The following is a 15,105-nucleotide window of genomic DNA, read 5'->3' as shown; positions in this document are numbered from 1 at the left end:
TCCAAACTGATTTTAGTTGGCCAAAGGCTCGCTGCGCCTTCTTGATCCTGCTAACAATATCCGCGTCTGCGCCACCGTTTGCTGTTACAATACTTCCCAGGTAAGTAAACTCTGTTACATTCTCGATATGTTTGATTCCTACATTGAATGGAGGGTTGTTGTTTGTGTTAATGCGCATTGACTTTGTTTTGTCGATGTTTATGCTTAATCCTACTTTATCTCCTTCTGTTTTTAGACGTCTGAGCATCACTTTTATTTCTTTAAAGGATTGCGTTGTGAGACAGATATCATCAGCATAATCCAGATCCGTCAGATGCGATGTCCATTGTACTCCCCTAATATTTGCTGTGGCTTTAGTCAAAACGCTGTCGAGCACGATATTAAATAGAAGCGGCGATAATGTGCAACCCTGCTTTACTCCTGTCCCTAAGTTAAAACTGTCGCTAGTTCTACCGTTGTGCAGCACATTGCATTCTGTGTTTCTGTAGAGTTCCTTGATTATATTAATTAGTTTTTCCGGAATACCTTTTTTCTTTTAGAGTTTCCATACCATCGCATGGGGCATACTGTCAAAAGCTTTGACGAAATCTATGAATAATAAGAATAAAGGTGACCTAAATTCTATTGACTGCTCTATGATAATGCGCAATGTGTTAATATGGTCAATGCACGAGTGGTTCGGTCGGAAACCAGCTTGGTTCTCTCTCGGAGTAGGCTCTATATAGGAGTTTAACCTTAAATGAACTATAGCGGATATTATCTTGTGTTTAAGAAGATAATACCTCTCCAGTTGTCACAGTTAGTGGTATCTCCTTTTTTAGGGAGTTTAATAATGAGACCCTGTTTCCATTCATCTGGAATGATGTTAGATACCCAAGCTCGTGTAATTAGAGGATGCAGTATGTCTGCTGCTGTTCTAGGATCTGCTTTGAGGAGGTCTGCAGGGACGCTATCGGGGCCGGCTGCCTTATTGTTCTTAGGTGTTTTAATAGCCTTTTGTATTTCTGTTTTCGTTGGCGTGTTGCAGTTGATAGGCATTTCGATTGTTGGCTCCGGTTGGTCGTTGTCGAAATTTTGTTCACTTATGGGTCCAAGCAGGTTGCTGAAGTGTTCTTTCCATCTGTCAAGCTGTTCTTCAGAGGATGTTAGTGGTCTGCCGTCTTTGCTTTTAATAACTGTATTGAAGTTACTCGGTTGTTTTGTTATTTTGTACAGTTCCCTCATATTGCGTTGTTCTGCGGCTTTTTGTGCCTCGTTTGCTAGTTGTTCATGCCAAGCTCGTTTGTCCTTTCTGGCTGATCTCTTAACTGCTCTATTCGATACTTGATATTGTTGTTGTAAAGTAGTTTTGGTCTCGTGAGTTGAAGATGTTATTATCGGTATGTTAGTATTTAAGTGGTATGTTAGTATTTAACATAAATTAGGACTGATTGACCTATTCAATTGTTTTCGGTTAATTCCTGTTTCACCGGAAATGACTACAACTTTTGATTTTAAAATGGCACCCTCGTATTTTTAACGTTCATATTACGTTCATCGTTCGTTCATATTTTGTGTTATTTTTTTTTATTTTGTTATTTACTTTAACCTAACTGGCAAATACATGAAATAAAACTAAAATTAATCTAGTTGAACTGTTCCCTTATCTCAAATGAGTACTTGTCTGGTTTTTCTTAGTCTACATAACAAAACAGATACTCTACTTAGATTTAATTGCTGCGATATAACTTTAATCAAACTCGAAAACGTCTGAGGTCGAATTTAATAATTCCTCTCTCGAAATAATTTACCGTAATTTCCAGCCCTTTATATCAAAATCGATACTTACTACACAATATAATCTTGAAATAATCTGCAAACTTACCTCGCTCTAACGAAGTGAGCTCAAAGCCCGTAAGCAAAACATTCTTGAGTAACTTGTAACTTTCCAGTTATCTATCAATTTGTAATCAGTTAGACGCCCGGAGCTTATATTGCAAAATTCATATCAATTGGTTTTCGGAGAAATATGCTTTTGTTATAATATATTGAAATTCCCTCAGGCAAATATTTGATTTAATTATATATCTTTCGTTTTCCTTGCAATTTATTGTAATTATTTCTCTCTATATGTTTAATATTTATTTTATACTGGAAATAGTAGAGAAATAGACACTCAGAAGCAAAAAAAGCAACGGAGAATTTTTTCAAGTTCAAAGTGATATATTTTTTTTACTTTAGCCCTATTTTCATTATTTTTTAGGGGTCATATTGACATCAAAATCAAAGTTCTCATGTCAAAAAACTTCCAGACACAAATTTTCATTTAAATATTGACGTTACTTCAGAAATTATTTGGAAAAAATCGAAATAAAAATGAAACTTCTACACCCTGTATCTCCGAAACTAAGCATTTTAGGACATACCTTTATACGAACTTTTTCACTTATTTTTATCTGCAGAATATGCTGGCGAAGTTTCCGGAATACAGTTAGGACCACCCTGTATAGTGGGTCAGAACAAATTGATATTATTGTTGATTAGTCTATTCTTTATAAATATCTATAGTATTGACTTTTTTCTCAGCAGCAACTAATCTTAAAAAAAAAACAGAAAATATCCTAACAAGTTCCGATATTATATTTCTCTATTCCCTTTTTCGAGACAAATCGTTTAAAAAGAAATCTGTCTGGAAAAATAGAAAATTCTCAGTTTCTGGAAAATGGCAAAAATGTCGGAAGAACGAAGCGAAGAAAATGAAAAAAAGAAAACCGATTATTTGTTTTAATCGGTTTCGCTAATTAGTTATTTAAAATGCGACAGGGTAAGCTAATTTATATCGATTGTGCCTCGGGGAGGGCGAACAGAAGAAGGAAGAGGGATGGAAGAAATCTCCTTTAAGGATCTTTACACCCCGAGCGATTAAAAATATCCGAGTAAGGAATTAAAATCTGGTAATCTCCAACTCGGAATAAAAAGATATTTTCAAATATTGAAAACTCGAAGGGAGAAATGAACTTGGAAAAAAATAATAAGGAAAAAGTTAAATTTATTATCAATTAAAAATTTTTTGTGGGCCTCAAGAATGTTCAGGCATCGTTCACGGTTACGTCATCATTATATGTCACATATAAGTTTTAGGGTGTGTCTAAGATCAGTTCATATTGTTTAGAAAATTTTAAGTACGTTCCTATATTATTGCTTGAGCGAGTTTCGTTTTTTTCCGGCATTTGTTTTTTACCACTCTTTATCAGTTACAATCCCTTCAGTTAAAATCCTTTGGAATTCCTATCTCTAAAGCCGGTCCCAGGCACTACGTACATTTGGCGAATGTGCGAACATTCGAATTATGTACTGCGGCTTCGGCCACCTTCCACACGCTACGTTATTTGTAAAAATGCGTCCAATGACAAATATTTCCCGTAGTAGAGCAAAGTAGCCGCGCGAGGCGACGACGCACAGTGGTTTCGGCAATGGAAAAAACCCCCCAAAAAAGAGGGTGTTAAATCGGGTTTAAATTATCCCATCTTACATCGAGTTAGTTCAAAGACAATATAATAATATTACTTTTTTAATTTAATTACTAGTTTTGAATTTACAGCACCTCCTTTTTGACAATTTTCTTAATATACGAAACGCGCAAAAATAAAGCGAAAACAAGTAATATTTTACAGCCCTTCTTTTAATTCCTAAAAATCGGTATTACCCAGGAACTGTTTCGTTTATCCATGGGCATTAAAAGTAAAAATCATTTTGCCAAAATATACCGTGCCTTTGGTGCAGTTTAGTTTGAATCTATTTCTAATAAAATTACTTTACTTCTTACTTTAATCAGACTAGAAAAAAGAGCTTTACCGAGCTTTGGTCTCGGATTAATTTGACTAAAAAAAGCAACTGTTAAAGTAGTGATTCTATAATTTTTATCGCCAGATTCGGCCAAGTTTGTTAAAAATTTAAAATAAAAGATAAACAGTGTGAAAAAAAATTAAAACTACTTTCTTCATTTTTGCGGATGCCGAAAACCGATTTTAGATAAATTTTGATATGAAACTTTATCAGTATTGTTGTTGGATTTGTCTTATTAGCTGGATAATAAACATGTCGCAATTTGTGATACCATACTGTGTTGTGTGCGAGTTACTCTTTAACCGCGAGTACCCTTTAGAGCAAGGTTTAAGGGAACAGTATCCAGAATTACAAGGAGAGCGGTTGTTGCTGGTAACTGGAGCCATAAAAAAAAGATTTCAACCCCAACTTTGCCAAAAAATTGAGAGAAGTGCATCATGTGAAACGAATTTTTTTTCGGAAGTATAGTGAGTGGTTGCAGGGCGAGCTTTTGGTTAATTTTCCTGAATCTGATCATGAATCCGAAAACGAGTCATCCCTTAAGTCTGTCGGAGGTCGCCCAGAGAAACCTTTTGAAGATTTGTGTAAAAGTAAGCAAAATAAAATAAAAAAACTTCGAGAGGATTTTTCGGATGAATTGATAATCGCAGCAGCAGAACAAATAAAAAAAGAAAATCAAGCTGATCCTATGAGGTATATTGACTCTAAAAAAGCCTTGGGTTTAATTCTTGACGCATCTTTAACAAAATATCAATATGAAATATTAAGAAAATGTGTTAAGGAAGTAGGCTGTAATATTTTCTTATTATAACTTCTTCTATTTTTTAAACTTTTGAAAGAATTTTGAATTTGCCAGCCAGATTCTAAAACATTGTTTTATCGACTATCGAACCGTTCTTTGCAGTTTTTTTTCAATTATTGGTCAGGACCCATAATACAGGGTAAAAACAAAAATGCGCGCATTTTTAACAAAATTTTAAGTGAGCCTCATTTTGCGGGGGATGGAGGAAATCCATTTTTATGGGTAGTTTGAAGGAGGTGTTTTTATACCTCAGGACGTTTATGAGTTTTTTTGGCTATCGCTCTCCATGGCGATGTTTTCGATATTCTTATGATTGTCGGTAGAGTTTTAATACTAATAATTTTATCTCATTGTGAAATGAAGATATCGTATTTTTAAACATTATACATTTTAACGTCCAATTAAATAAAGCAAACAAATAATTTTATAAAACTAAAAAGTGTTACAGTTATACAGGGCGTTAAAAATTTATCTAGCTGGTATATTTAAATTATATGAACAGGTTTTATTATGTATCTTGGCATAACAAAAGAAGCATTTAACACTTTTTCATTAACGATACAGTATAATCACTTAGTATAATCATTAGTTAATACGCATAATACTCAAAAATACAATATATTAATTTCATAATGAAATAAATTTATTAGAATTAAAACCTTACCGAAAATCATAAAAAAAGGAAAACATCGCAGTGGAGAGCGATACCCCAAAAAACTCAAAAACGTCCCGAGGTATAAAACAACTCTTTTAAAATACCCACAAATAATGGAAATCCTCCATCCCCCCACAAAATGGAGGTCACTTAAAATTTGTAAAAATGCACGCATTTTTGTTTTACCCTGTATTATGGGTATTGGCCAATAATTAAATAAACTGCAAAGAACCGTTTTTTTTCAGAATCTGGCTAGCAATTCAAATGCCTTCAATAGTTTAGAAAATACAAGAAGTTCAACTTGATGCAAAAATTTTCACTTTACGTTTCAATTGGTGCTCAGTTTACTTTTAAATAAATTTATTAAACCATGTTATTTGATGTATTTTATTAAGCTGAATCGAATAAAATTCGTCCCAATGCGATTGGATTAGCGGTTTAGGAAATATAGGGTTTTTTCGTTATATTATCAGTTTCACACCACTGTGCGCCGCACTACGAGATCCTTTGATTCGTGCCAATTTACCAACAACCGCCAGGAAAATGACGAAGTACGAACTCCCACACGCTACGCGAATTATCTCGAATACCGAATATTCGCCAAAGAAGAACATCAGAAACTGGCTATTTTATTTAAAAACGTTATTAATTGGTGTTTTACATAGGAATATTACACCTTTGCATTGTACAGGGTGGTCGAAATTAGTCTGTTTTAACAGAGAAACCCTATTTCCTGACTAGATAGAGCAAAACCGGTCGACACAGATCTCATGGGCTCGATTTCTGAGATACGTTTATTGGCGTAAACCGCCTGTTGATATTTTCAGTGCCAACAGAGATACGGGGTCTTTTGAAAATTGCCCATAACTTTTTTATTTCACGGAATAATAAAATTCTGTAAAAACGTTCTTAAGGCACTTTTTTAGGCACAATGCAGTTGTGTAGTCAGGTTTTTTCTATGCTCGGTCTTATTGTCAAAAATAATAAAAAATATAATTTTTTAAATGGAAATCGTAGTTGGCTTTGAACTTAAAAAAATGCTGGCGTTTAACCCTTTCCAACGATATAAAGTTATTTGTATCTATTTCTAAGAATGAGAGAAATATTAGGGTTTTTATCTTTATATCGAAGCGGGCTTTGATTTTGAGTTGGCCATTTGCCTAATTATTTTTTATCACAATTTAATATTCTATATTATTAATTATCTGCATAATTAAAGACTTTTAAAAAGGTAAATTAACATTCTGTTATTAGTAATAGTAATTATAAGTATTAGTAATTACAACTGAAATCGATACAATAAACAAAGAAAAAAAACGTTTTTTTTTGAGTGACGAATATAGTTTTCTATCAAAAATGTTCAAATTGAGCCACCTCCTTGTTGAATACACAATATCTCTCAGATCTTTTGCGCACAAAGTTACAACGATTTATTAGGTGAACTGGTTTAATAAGTTCAAAAGCTTGCTTAGTAGCCTTCTGCAATTCTTCTCTCGTCCCAATGATTCTTCCCTTATATATAAGGTCTTTTAATTTCCCCCATAGAAAAGTCAAAAGTAGTTAAATCACAGGATCTAGCAGTTCCAACCCAATTCTCTCTAAATTCTCCATTTAATAGTTCATAGTTGTAACCCTGGCGTTTTAATTGTAATTGGTAATACTAATATATAATGTTGATTTACCTTTTTAAAAGTTTTTAATTATGTATATATAATATATATTTAATTATATTATTAAATAATAATATAGAATATTAAATTGTGATAAAAAATAATTAGGCAACTAGGTCAACACAATCCCGCTTCGATACAAAGACAAAAAACCTAATATATCCCTCATTCTTAGAAATAAATACATATAACTTTATATCGTTGGAAAGGGTTAAACGCCAGCATTTTTTTTAAGTTCATAACCAATTATGATTACCATTTAAAAAATTATATTTTTTATTATTTCTCACAAAAAAGCATGCACAGAAAAAACCTGACTACGCCACTGGATTGTGCTTAAAAAAGTGCCTTAACAATGTTTTTACAGAATTTTATTATTCCGCGAAATACAAAAGTTATGGGCAATTTTCCAAATGGTAAAAAATTCAAAAAGACCCCGTATCTCAGTTGGCAGTGAAAATATCAACAGGCGGTTTACGCCATTAAACGTGTCTCAGAAATCGAGCCCATGAGATCTATGTCGTTTTTGCTCTTATCTAGTCAGGAAATAGGTTTTCTCTGTTAAAACAGACCATGCAATTTCGGCCACCCTGTACTTACTTCATATACGGCGTCCACGGGCCAAGAGTGTTCTACCAGCGTTTCTTTCTCGAGAAAAATAATTTATAAGTTTACCATGAGCTCTTGTTCATTTTGAATATATCTTTGAGGCATTTTTGCAATAAAAATGTTTTTATTTGACAGCAATAAAAAAAGAATAAGAAATGAGTATAATGCTATCCATGCATTCATGCATGGTGGGCGGAAAAAGGATTCTAGGGTGGGGATCCTTGACAATTCTGTTAGGTTTGGTTTTTGGTTAGGTTAATTTTAGTTAACGAGTAATGAGTTAAGTTACGAGTAGTTAACAAGTACCTGATGGATGAGGTTGGACTACAAAGATTGGAATGGCCCCCTTGTAGTCCCGACCTCAATCCAATCGAATATTTGTCGTCCTATTCCACCACAAACTTTACAAGATTAGCATTAACGGAGATTCCTCCGTTAATGTAATTCGACGAAAACCTCGAGCTGTTATTGTTGCGAGAGGTGGATATAAACGCTAATAAAATGATTGTAAAATTATTGTTTTTGTCAATAAAAATCTCTGAAATGAATACTTTACTTAAAAATGTGTAGCTCATAAAAGAATGGAGTTAATGGGATAATATAAAACATAAAACGTTAAGAATACATCTAATATTACAGGAAAGTATTTTTTATCCAAAATGCCGTCTCATTTTTCCAAAAAAAATCAGTTTTTAATTTTTTTATCACAGTTCCTTAAATTTTAAATTTCAATCTGAAATTTCTTCTAGACAAAAGGGGATGAAAAGGACTGGCTAGGATTAAAACTATTAGACGTAGCGGAACCGTAACTTCCTCTTGATGCACGGAATTCACCGCTGACGGAATTCTAATGGACAAACGGCCCACCACCCACGCTAATGAGCATCAGTAATTAATAAAGGAGGTAATTGTGCATCGACCGCGGACGATTATACACGTTCCAACGTGTGATTCAGGTTGCAGCCGTTCTGGAATCCATTACCCGAATACAATTAAATTCACGTTTCCAATGTTCTGGAAAAGTGGACATCGATATAAATACACAATTTAAAATAACTATATTAGAAATGTTTATTTTTCGGCTAAGTATAATAATAATAGCTCCCGTATATAGCGTTTAACGACTTGGGAGTAGCAAGGTACAGCTTGCCATGCTAGAGCAGTTCGGTATACAAGGAAGATAACGTGGCTAGCACTACGACCGCCAATTATTACCTCAGGATTGTAAATCTCAAGTACTCATTTAAGGCTGAGTCGACCTAGGTACCCAAACTATTTTTATTTTAATAAAAATAGTCGGCTGATGAAATGCCGGGTGTAGGATTCGAACCCACAACCTTGAGATTTGTAGACGAGAGCCTGTACCTCTACGCCACCGGGCACCATCTCTTCAGACAAGTAATATATAAATAAAGCTACTATACCAATTATCCCACTAACTACTGCCATTACTCGCTGACGAGTATTTGACACGTATCAGAAGCAAGGAGTTTCCTTTCATGGGCTTTTCTTTGACGGACCCCTTCGAAAACCCTGTCTTTTAATTTTCAGAATGCTCTTCAGGCGCTGCTAATCCTGTGTTGAATTTCAGAGTTGATATTGGCTTTTTCCGAAATCAATCTGCCGAGGTAATTGCATTCCTCTACATGTTCTAACAGTTTTCCGATTTTTACAGTATTGTTGTGATCTTTCGGAGGAGTGCACATGATAATTTTAGTTTTCCTAAGAATGGCTCTATGGGAGTAGCAAAAGACCATTGTTGCTAGTTTAAAAATTGTATTAAGCATTGTGGCGATAGGCGAATATTTTTTAGATTTTGTGTTTGATATGTAAAGAAGGACTTTTTCAATACTTTCTACACTGTCGCACTGTCAGTAATTCTTGATAATATAAAATTTGATTTTATTTAATGGCAGTTTATCAGAATATCAACGGTTTTCAGTAGACATGTCTGCTAGAAATTAAATTCACGTTTCCAATGTTCTGGAAAAGTGGACATCGATATAAATACACAATTTAAAATAACTATATTAGAAATGTTTATTTTTCGGCTAAGTATAATAATAATAGCTCCCGTATATAGCGTTTAACGACTTGGGAGTAGCAAGGTACAGCTTGCCATGCTAGAGCAGTTCGGTATACAAGGAAGATAATGGCTAGTGGCAAATAAGATAGTGGCTAGGACTACGACCGCCTATTATTACCTCAGGATTGTAAATCCCAAGTACTCATTTAAGGCTGAGTCGACCTAGGTACCCAAACTATTCTTATTTTAATAAAAATAGTCGGCTGATGAAATGCCGGGTGTAAGATTCGAACCCACAACCTTGATATTGGTAGACGAGAGCCTGTACCTCTACGCCACCGGGCACCATCTCTTCAGACAAGTAATATATAAATAAAGCTACTATACCAATTGTCCCACTAACTACAACTACTGCCATTACTCGCTGAAGAGTATTTGACACGTATCAGAAGCAAGGAGTTTCCTTTCATGGGCTTTTCTTTGACGGACCCCTTCGAAAACCCTGTCTTTTAATTTTCAGAATGCTCTTCAGGCGCTGCTTTTGAAGATTTTAATTTGGCAAGAAATGTGGACAAAAGAAAATTATTTCTGTTTTTGTTTGCGGTTGTTCCCAGCAGCGCCAGATCGCGTACAACGGTCGCAACCCAAAACAATTTCGCGACCTAAAATTTTGAGGGGCATTCCAATCTATTTCCTTTATTATTAAATTTATTTTCTTTATCTATGTATATACCTCCTGGAACTAAGGATTTCTTGTCTGTTAAGCAAATTTGATTCCACGCAGTGGTGTTTCTGTTTACAAAAAAGAACTTATATATTTTTCAATTTTTTCTGTGAAGAAATACCCAAGTTCTTTTCAAGAAATGATCCCGCCACAATGGTATAGACATTTTTAAACCTAAGTTAATTTACATTTTTCTATAACTCCGAAAACCAAATTCTGAACAAAAGACTGGCTTAGAAATATTCCAGTTAACACACAAATTAAAAAGAAACCCTAGGATAAATAACGTCGAAGGGTAAAGGGTGAATTTTGCCAGCGGCAGCAATTTAAAAAGGGCCATCGTCATTGTTTTGCCATAAATCTTGAACTTCCGGTCATTCGGGGGAAAAACTACGCCGACCATCGGTCATCGAGCGAGTTTGAAACCGAGCCAACAAACACGCAAAGAAAACAGATGGACATGATAAAACCTTCGCCGCGAAAATACAAAAAAGGATCGACTTTTTCGGTCATCCAAATGCTCCAGTTATTTAGGCATATAATAATTGATGAACTGACCAGGTTTTTTTTTAGAAAATTAATTAATTCTAAAATTAATGATTTAATTTAATTTTTTTCTTCTACAAACGTTCTATGAAACATTTACTAAACAAAACATGACTTAAAATATGTTAATACCTACCAGGTGTTTCTCAAAAGTGGGTCACCTCTATATCTTATTTTTTTTAGATAATAAAATGAAATTTGGTACAGTAGTATACAGGGTGGTCTGAACTGTATTCCGGAAACTTCGGCAGCATATTCTGCAAATAAAAATATGTAAAAAAGTTCCTATAAATGTACGTTCTAAAATGATTAGTTTCGGAGGTATAGGGTGTACAAGTTTCATTTTTATTTCGATTTTTTCCAAATAATTCCTGAAGTAACGTCAATATTTGGATGAAAACGGGTGTCTGGAAGTTTTTTGACATGAGAAATTTGATTTTAATATTAATATGACTCCTATTTGTAGGGGTCGCCACCTACATGTGATTTAATTGCTTTGAAGAGTAATAACTTTTTGTCTGTGCCTGTATAGAACTACTGAGTAAAAAAATATATATTTCCGTCATTCTTTACGTAAAAAAATGTCTCTTGGTAAAAATCGCTAAGAGAACCCGTTTTCAAGATATTTAGAATAGAAATAGTCAATACATGTCAAACATGTTGTCAAAAATAAACATGTTGAAAAGGCAGTTATTTGACTGAAATTATAAATTTGGGAACTTTTTATACTTTTAAATTAATCATAAATTTTTCTTCGAAAAAAATGATGATAAAACAGTTTCTGTTGAACTTTTGACACAAAAGCATGTCAAATTTATGGTTTCAGTCTAATAACTATTTAGTTAACATGTTTAATTTATGTCAATGATCACAGATATTGATAATTTAGATTCCAAATATCTCGAGAACCATTACTCGTAGCGATTTTTACCAAGAGACCTTTTTACGTGAAAAACGTCGTAAATATATATTTTTTCTACTCAGTAGTTTTATACAGGAATGGACGAAAATGTATTACTCCTCAAACCATTTAAAAATAAAAAAAATCATCCATTCAAATGAAATAATATTCAAATATTGACGTTACTGCAGAAATTATTTGAAAAAATCGAAATAAAAATGAAATTTCTACACCCTGTATCTCCGAAACTGAGCATTTTAGGACATACGCTTATACGAACTTTTTTACTTATTTTTATCTGCAGAATATGCTGCCGAGGTTTCTGGAATACAGTTCGGACCACCCTGTATAACATAATTTGGGATTGATTGACGTATTCAATTACTTTTAGTCATTTCCTGTTTCACCGGAAATGTCTACAACTTTTGATTTTTAAATGGTACCTCGGTATTTTTTAGTTTAACCCAAATATGTATATTTCAAACTATCAAATTTTTGGTAATAGCCATTAATAGAAAGTGTATTACGTAAAAAAACAAGATGTAAAAGAAGAATAAGGATCAGAAAATGGATTAGCCAAGAAATTTGACTACTTATGGTGCATTAGATTAGATTAGATTCTTAGAGGTGGCTTTCGGCCTGATCCACTGCGACCTCCTCAGATCTATTGTGGTCCTCTTCTGATCCTTAGATTACATTCTCCAGTCCTATCCTTTTCACAAAGTTTAGCAACTTGGAGACTGAACCCTCCATGTAGCTCCCTGGCATTGGCCTATCATTGCCTATTACTGGGAACCGCATATTTGCTGTCACACAGACATAAAATGTGTTCTGACGTTTCTTATTCAGATTGGCAGAACCTACACATAGCTTCGTCTGTCAGTCCCATCAGCTTTAGATGCCTATTTCGCTTACAATGCCCTGTTAGTAGACCTACTACAGCTTTGACTGTCTTTCTGCCCTTGCTTATCAAGTCTACCGTGAATTTTGGCGAATGCTCTACAATGAACAGTTTCGCCTGTCTCCACCATTCTAGAGATTCCTCAATACATAGCCCTTCCAGAGACTTGACTCGACTTAGAGCCACGTATGCTTGCCCTTCCTCAAACAATTTTGAGCCCAAATACACTACTGCATGGTCGACTGTGCTGCCCTGCATTTTATGGACGGTGGATGCCCATGACAAAATTAAGGGTAACATCCTTCTTTCAGCCGTACCATAATTGAATTTTGCTGGAAACTGTATGGCTTTCGGGTGTATAACGTGTATGCCGTCTCTGCCAAAGTCAATCCAAACTGATGGTACATCTGTTTCGTACATTTGGGTTCGACGGAACTGAGGCCAAACAATTTCTGTAATGTGGCCTATAGCACCATTTACCAATCTTTTTGTATCGTCAATGTTGGACCGCAACATTTTCACAAATTCATCACCTATTTTTTTTTATCTGTCCTTCTAACGTCACACAATCTTGGACACAACTGTTCTGGACACGTCTACTCATGCCCTCACCTAATACGCCATTTTGTAACGACGTCCATCTTGGATTTTAAATTTTGTCATAATCACAGTATTCTACTAGTGTAGCCCTTTCATTTGATACCCATATTGAGGGGGTTGTGGAAAAATATGAGATCCGCCATTTTGTACCGGCGGCCATCTTAGATTTACGATGTTATTGATATTACTATATTGTATTGTCATCGGAACTAGAGGTGTGTACCAAATTTTAGATCAATCTGACAACAGGATGGTACTTAAATTTCAATTTCTAATTTTGACCCAAACAAATAAATAAATACCGTACGGGTCGAGCTAAATAAAACCGTTTAAAAACTTACCACTTTCTTTGTTGATCTTTGTTGAACGACACTCTGGGTTGTTATAGTACAATATATTACTTTCAAAACGTATGTTAATACAAAAAAACCAACTAAATCGGCAAAAATATCCCCATAATCATCAAATCATTCGGCGATATTCAGTATTGTCTGTTTAATCTCGTTCAATTAACTAGAATTTTGCAGCTAATCCAAAGTCATATTGTCCTCTTTACACTAAACCAAAAAAAGCGCAAAATATGTTGGTAGTCATTTATTATTTTTAAATATTCCGCGTCGGGGTTCCCTTCATAAAATTCACCCCAATTTTATCCCTTTTTTTGTTCGGGCGCCATTATACCGGCTTTTGTGTTTGTTTATTGTTAATTAGGAATATCTTTTGTTGTTTTTGTTCTCATTTTGATACTGCATCAATATCAATATTGGCCCAGTGTGCTGTGTAATTTTCGCTTCATTGTTGGGTATTATAAATATGAAATCGAGGAATGATTAGGTATTAATATTTTATGGTTTTGTTATACGGAATGTTTCCTTTTGTTTGATTTGTACATAAATGTTAATCAAGTAGTTGTATGGCAAATACAATATTTAACTCTATATATGTTTTGTTATATTGTGAATGTTTAGAAAATGTACAGGGTGGCGCCTCTCATACGACGTGGAGGCTCCAAAGAGAACGGTAGTTTATATCGAGATGAAAGTTTGGTAGCATATGTAGGTTAATTGAAAGCATTTTATAAAAATATATAAAATTATACAGGGTGTCCCCAAAAATAGTTACACATCAAAGTTGTGTTATATATTGATTTTCGGATTCTAGGAAAAAAAAGGTGAGTTTTATTAAAGAAGCATATACAAAAAAATCTGAGGATTTTGACATATTTCATATTCTGTGAAAATGAAGAATAAATTTTAAATTTCTATAACAGCTACTTAAATTTTAGTTGACCTTGTACAGCCTGGTATTTAATTACAGTTACCATTGTATGTTAAACCAAATTAAAATTTGACCGGAAGAGTTATACAGGGTGAGACAAAATCAATATGAAACATTAGTCACTTTTAAAAGCAAGTTACTCCTTTATTTTAAATAGTTACACACAGTATATTATTTCGGTGTTCAGTGGGGAATTCATATACCTTCAAAATATTATTAATGTTGCCTACCCCTCACACAAAAATTTTCCAAGATATTTTAATTTTTATGATTTTGCGTCAGTAGATCTTTATTATTTGAAAAAATCTAGGTGGCTGTGATATACCTTTTGTTAATTTAACAAAAATTAAAGAATGTAGAGTAAAATACTCAACGGTAATAAAAAGATACACGTTTAAAACATATTTTAATTATTACAAAATTAAAACTAGATATAAACCTACAATTGTAACAAAAATTAGCTAGATGAAATCAAATGCTCAAAATGCTTCCTTTCCTGTTAACTGCATAAAACGATTGTCTTTTCAAAAGTATCTTTTCATTTTAAAAGGCATATGAGGAGTTCTAC

General features: G+C 33.9%; 1 protein-coding gene across 1 annotated transcript in view; it reads left to right on the top strand.

Moving 5' to 3' along the window:
- LOC115877339 (discoidin domain-containing receptor 2-like) overlaps positions 1–15,105 on the top strand; it is a 172,929-nt gene that overhangs the window by 18,451 nt on the left and 139,373 nt on the right. The gene's annotated exons all lie outside the window — the stretch shown is intronic.

Source organism: Sitophilus oryzae, unplaced genomic scaffold, assembly GCF_002938485.1.
Source record: "Sitophilus oryzae breed Bouriz unplaced genomic scaffold, Soryzae_2.0 scaffold_1443_pilon_pilon, whole genome shotgun sequence".
Taxonomy (NCBI): domain Eukaryota; kingdom Metazoa; phylum Arthropoda; class Insecta; order Coleoptera; family Curculionidae; genus Sitophilus; species Sitophilus oryzae.
The sequence above is the reverse complement of the archived record's forward strand: the minus strand, read 5'-3'. Positions and strand labels throughout refer to the sequence as shown.